This window comes from Mobula birostris, chromosome 6, assembly GCF_030028105.1.
Source record: "Mobula birostris isolate sMobBir1 chromosome 6, sMobBir1.hap1, whole genome shotgun sequence".
Classification (NCBI taxonomy): Eukaryota; Metazoa; Chordata; class Chondrichthyes; order Myliobatiformes; family Myliobatidae; genus Mobula; species Mobula birostris.
The window spans coordinates 35,596,647-35,603,019 of NC_092375.1; positions in this window are offsets into that span (position 1 = coordinate 35,596,647).

Sequence of the window (6,373 nt, forward strand, 5' to 3'; positions counted from 1 at the left end):
CATTGTCATCAAGGCAGATAGGCACAATGGTGTGTGTAGCTGAGACTGAAATGAAGTACAAAATGCGCATGTAACTATCCTCCATTCAAAATAAAATTGAAACAACTTCTTTACCTAATTCAGCTTTCTCCACTACAGTCTCCCCCCAGAGTTTTCTAACTAAATTAAATGAACTGTTCAGTTCATGGTTTACTCCTAACCTGGCTATCAGCCCTTTGCTACATCTAGTTCTTCAGCTGACAGAGTTGCCAATTAAATATTTGACTAATTTATAATTTGTAACACTAATATAATTATGATTTCTCCTTTGATCAATGTGGTAAATGCTTTTATGACTTTGTCATTATCTGTGCTTTATAGCTTAATCGCAATTTGTCATGGAGTTCAATTATTCATTCTTATTCTTTTAAAAACTGAAAAATTCCAATGAATGTGATGAACAACTAAACTGCTAATTCTTTCAATGCCTTTCTTACCAAATATACATTAAGGTATGCAACAGGAAGTTAGCATATTTTCTTGGCATTTAGAATTAAACAAATGGTGGCACTATCTGGATAAAGTAAAGGCAATACGTCCGGGGGAGCTAAAGAACATGGCTGGTGATATGATGAAAGGAGCATCGGATATGTTTTTAATTTGGAGATATAACATGGCAACAGGCCCCTCCGTCTCCACAAACCCACACAGCCCAATTACACCATGTCACCAATTAGCCCACTAACCCACAAGTCTTTGGAACGTGGGAGTAAACTGCAGTTGCCGGAGAAAACCCACGCGGTCACGAGGAAGGCATAAAAAAATTCCTTACAGACAATGGCAGAATTCAACCTGGGTTGATGGAGCTATAATAACGTTACACTAATTGTGGCACTACCATGCCACCCAGAGATTTTTGCAAGTAGTCTGGAGTTTAAAAAAAAAGAAGAATCATAAATATTTACAAAAGAGACAGGACATTCAGCCCCAAGTCCATGCTCAGTAATGGAAAACTTACTTAGATTATTTTCCTATTCTTGACTTGTAACCTTGTAGCACTCAAGTGCTCATCCAGAAACATTTTGCACAATAATCATTTTGGTGTCATTGACAAATTTCTGAATCGGGATTCCTTTACAAATCATTCATTTGAATTGTGAAAAGCAGGAAGCCAACAATGAAGCCTGTGGAACTTTACCATTTACAGCTTATATTCACTGAACCATTCCCCTTTATCTTGCATTCTTTAGCTCTGCATAACACATAATGACTCCATCAACTGCATTACTCTCCTTCCCAAATAATTCATCACACTCAAAATTCCCCTTACGAATCCATTGTGACTAGCTAGCATTGTTCTGAGTTATGATTTATCCCTGTCCCCCAGTACTTTCTCTAACAAATTTACATCCTTATATTGGGCTGTTTGGCCTCCAATAAACTACTTGATCCATAGCTCCCCCCCCACCTTTTTTAATAATAAAGGACATTAGCAGTTTTCTAGTTCTCAGCACAAGGCTTGTGGACAAGGATGAGTAAAAATGATGACTGGAGCCTCCTACTTTCTTCCTCCATTCACCCTTTTAGACGCTTTCAAAATCTGTCAAATAAATGTTTCCTAAATGTATTCTGCATAACTTGCTTACAATTATTGAATGTTGAATTTGCATAAATCTCTGATATATAGTTTCAACATTCTGTCTTCTAGGATTATCAAATGTGAGGGGTTTCTTCTTTCATGTTACTTGCTAAGGCTAATAAAATGGCTTCTCTGTGGTGTTATAATAAAATGGCTTCTCTGTAATGGTAACTGATGAGGTAATGTTCTCTGTAGCAACATGTATGGGTTATAATTAGTGATAATGGGACTTGTATTCATTTGCTAACCAATTGGGATAGATGTTATTCTTTCTTCTGTATCTGAAAGCTGTTGCTTGCCCGGGATTTGAGAGAGAAGGCGCGAGGAGGATGAAGGGAGAATATGTGTCTTGAGGAGACGGTTGCCGGACCCGCTGGGCCTGGGCTCGGGGCGGGAGCCCAGGAGTCGACGACAAGCGGAGGAGGATCAGTGAAAGGGAATCCATGAGCTCCAATGTTTGTGCACTGGACATGTTTATGAGATTATTGGTGCCTTTTATTTGCCTTCCTTTTCTTTTGTTTCTCTACGAAACCCATGCTTAAATATAAAATCAAAATTGTTTAACCGAACATTGTGGACTGAATGTTATTTCGGGGTACGGATGTTACACAGGGGACGCAACACTCAGCATCCACCCAAACAAGAGTGCTAAAGTTTGGCCGGGTAGTGGGCGCCACCCCTGAGGTCATGCCACTAGATGCAACGAGTCTTACAATGTGGGGTTACTCGTCCGGGATATGGATTTTTATAGGGTGCTGCGTGTTTGCCCTGTTTAAATCAGTGCTGGTGTGTCTCTGTGGGATTGCGGTTAGACATATGTGCTTCTGTGGGTTTGGGGTTAGTAACGGGCTGAGCAGGGTGGATATTCGTACCTTGGATGAATTGTCAATTCGAATTTTGAGTATGGTTAAAGCTGATGGCGAGTTTGAAATTGTAGAGCAAAAAGTTGATAAAATGGGGGGCTCAGACCTTGCTTTAGTGCGGGCTAGTGCTGACGTCACGAAGGTGGGACTGCCAGTGTCTAGTGGTGCCCCGGGTGAGGCGGGGCCAGGGCTGTCCATACTGTCAGGAAGGAGGGGGCAGAGGCATGCGAGACGTGGGCGAAACGGATCTCTCAGTTGTTAGATGAGTGGCGGTGCTCGGTTGAGGGAGAGCGGCAGGGATTGGTTGAAAGTTTGAGTAGGCGGGCTGGTGACGGTGTTAGAACTGTCAAGGTTAATTACCCCGTACTGACAGCGGCCAGTTATCTGAAAGCAGGGGAAATGCATTTGGTTCGACTGGAAGTAAAATGCAGCACCTTGGGGGGCTTTCCATACCTGTGTCAGGAGATTGGGGGAAAGTTTTCAGGGTATCTTCTCTGGCTAGGGGAGCAGATAAATTGCTTGCAGTGCCAGGGGGATCATTTAAAGGGATCAGCCCCTTCCTCAGTTGTTCAGCTGATCAGAGAGGTGTCGGGAAACTTAATGGAGGCCTAGTGGGGGAACGGCTTGGGGTCTCTGGGGGAGCACGTTCCCAGCAATGTACCAAGGAACTCCAGGAAGAAAAAGATCCTATTTCTGAGGGCTTAGTGGGACCACACTTCAGTTTGTTGTTACGGACGGACGGAAACTATGCTAAGGCCATCCTCGACACCAGGGCTCAGGTCAAATTGTTGTACAGTTCATTTTACAACCAGTATTTGAGGCATTTACCCCTGACACCATTCCGGGCACTGGAAAGTCAGAATATCAGTGCTGGGAATTATCCAGAAGACGATTATTGGTCAGTGAAACTGGAGTTGACTGCTGAAGACACCTCGGTGAGAGAGAGGTCGCGGCGACTGGCCCCTGTGGATGTGGAGGATGCAGGCAGCGTATGTGTGGGTTATAGGACCCTGAACAGGCGCACTGTACCTAACTAGTATGCGGTCCCAAGGGTCGAAGTTACACTGGTCTGTCTGAGTGGTGCGAAGTGGTTTACTGTGCTGATCTGAGGAGTGGATGTTGCCAGATCCCGATGAATGAGGCCGACAGGGAGAAGACGGCTGTTATAAGTCCCCTGGGATTCTTCCAGTCTAGAAAGATGCCCCAGGGCATATCCGGAGCCCTTGCAACTTTCCAGCGATGCATGAGGAAGACAGTGGGGGATGCAGAATTTTTTGGCGTTTTGGTGTATTTGGTTGATCTCCTAGTATTTGGATTTGCCTCGGAAGAATATGAAGCGAGGCTGTTGCAGAAGCGGCTGAGAACTAAAGAGTTAAAGCTTTCTCTGGACATGTGCCAGGTCTGGCGAAGATCACAGCTCATGAGTGACTGTCTCTACGGGATCAAGTTTGAAGTGAAGATGGAGAGACAGAATTCCCAGCAGAAACTGGAGAAAGTGATCCAGAACCAATTGGAAGACTTGCAAGTTGGGGAAGGCAAAGAAAGCTGTCTGACTAAGGCCAACAGAAAACCAAGAGCCCAGAGAGGGGAGTTTGACTACACTTCCGAGGAGGTGAAGCAATTGCGGACAGATCTCGGAAGAGGGAAGCAGATGCTTGAAGGGAACCTGAAGATGATCATCAACAGTTTAAATGAAGTCGAAAAACTGAAAGTTGACCTGGAAGAAGTCATTAGGAAGAAAAAGCTGGAGGTAATTTCAGTGAACACTAAACTGGAGGCTGAACAATCTTTAACCGCGGCTTTTCAGGTCGGGGTGGAAGAAGCTGGTGGAGTAACTGCATCCCAGATTGAGATGGTCAAGAAGCGTGAGTCAGAACTGCTGAGACTCTGGCGAGAGTTGGAGGAGTCCAAGAAGAAGCTGTCATCTCGATTACAGGAACCTGAAGAGGCTGCAGAAGCAGTCCAGGCCAAGTGCTCCAGCGTGCAGAGGACCAACCAGCAGCAACAAATCGAGGAAAAGGGGAAGAATACGGATTCAGCGGATGATGAGATGGAGGTATGGTACATGCTGCCTTTTGCTAACTTCCGTCTGTTGGATGAAGAGACTCCTGGCCCTTCTCCCACTGAGTCAGGTGAGGTGGGGGGGTGGGGCTAGTTGTGGGCAGCCTGGGTTACTGCACGACCCTGAAGGAGAGACAGGGGTGCCTGAACCCACAACAGGAGGCTCTGGGTTGCAGTGGGGGCATGAGTAAGAGATTGAGAGAGGATTTGGCAAGCAGACCCAAGGTATCCCCAGTAGTGATTGAGCCTGAAGGATTTAGGTGAGGGGGTACGGAGGTCTCGGAGGATTAGGAAACTCCCAGGTAGGTTGGCCTATGTAGCGCCTGGGGAACAGGGCGAAAGGTCTACTGTTTGGGGAGCAATGTCACTGTTTGTACTTGGATTGGGTTTTTGTGTCTGCAGGAAGGGATGGTGAGTTATTTAAAAGTCATGAGGGCATGACTAAATTTGGTTGGGGGGAGAGTATAAGGGGTTTTTTCCTTTCATGTTAAGGGTAATAAAATGGCTTCTCTGTAATGTTAACTAATGAGGTAATGTTCTCTGTAGCGACATGTATGGGTTATAATTAGTGATAATGGGTCTTGTATTCATTTGCTAACCAATTGGGATAAATGCTATTCTTTCTTGTGTATCTGAAAGCTGTTGTTTGCGTGGGATTTGTGAGAGAAGGCGCGAGGAGGATGAAGAGAGAATATGTGGCTTGAGGAGACGGTTGCCGGACCCGCTGGGCCTGGGCTCGGGGCGGGAGCCCAGGGGTCGACAACGAGCGGAGGAGGATCAGTGAAAGGGAATCCTTCAGCTCCAACGTTTGCGCACTGGACATGTTTATGAGGTTATTGGTGCCTTTTATTTGCTTTCCTTTGCTTTTGTTTCTCTACTAACCCCATACTTAAATATAAAATCTTAATCGTTTAACTACACATTATGGACTGAATGTTATTTCGGGGTACGGATGTTACACAGGGGACACAACACTCAGCATCCACCCAGACAAGAGTGATAAAGTTTGGTCAGGTAGTGGGTGCCACCCCCGAGATCATGCCACTAGATGCAACGAGTCTTACACAAATATAATGTGTTACCCTTTCAGTTATGACCATGCAGTGAAGTCAATGGATCCTAACTGAATTAGTTCTCCCTACTGTCTGCACTGCATCTTGCCTGCAAGCATTGAACTTATCAGTTTAGACAGGATAGTATCCAATTACACACCAGTCTACTCTCAGAGGGGAAAGGCAGAATTTAAAGTGAGTCAGAGATAAAGCAAAATACCAACTATAATTCCCTTTCGTCAATTATGAAAGCTCCAAATGGGCTTCTCATCCTTATCTCTTTGTTTATAAGTGTTACTGATTTGGAAACCAGCGATCAGGGAAAATAGAATTTTATGAAATTTATTTCTGAATCCTCTTATGCTTATGTTTGGCAGGTTTTATGGAAGTGCTCTGATCATGAAAACTAAATGGAACAAAAAGTTTTATATCAGATTTTAAGGAGCATTGAAACATCTAAATTCCAGATGCAGACAGTTGAATGTTTTCTCAAAAGCAAACAGTGAATCGCCATGAAGCTGAGATTACACTAATGCATTTGGAAGGGCAGCTGATTGCGAAGCGAAGGTGCCATGCCATTGTCCATGTGGTTGTCATGATCTACATAATAGACACAGGAGATTTTGTAGAATACCTACAGATTTCTGGTGGTCACAAAAACCAACGTCACAGAAGAAACACTGAGGATGGAAAGATATTCTAAAATATAAAAGATTTACTATTTAGGATTAGATGGCGTTGCTCTTCAAGAAAGATCATTTTCTAAATACTGGGAAATA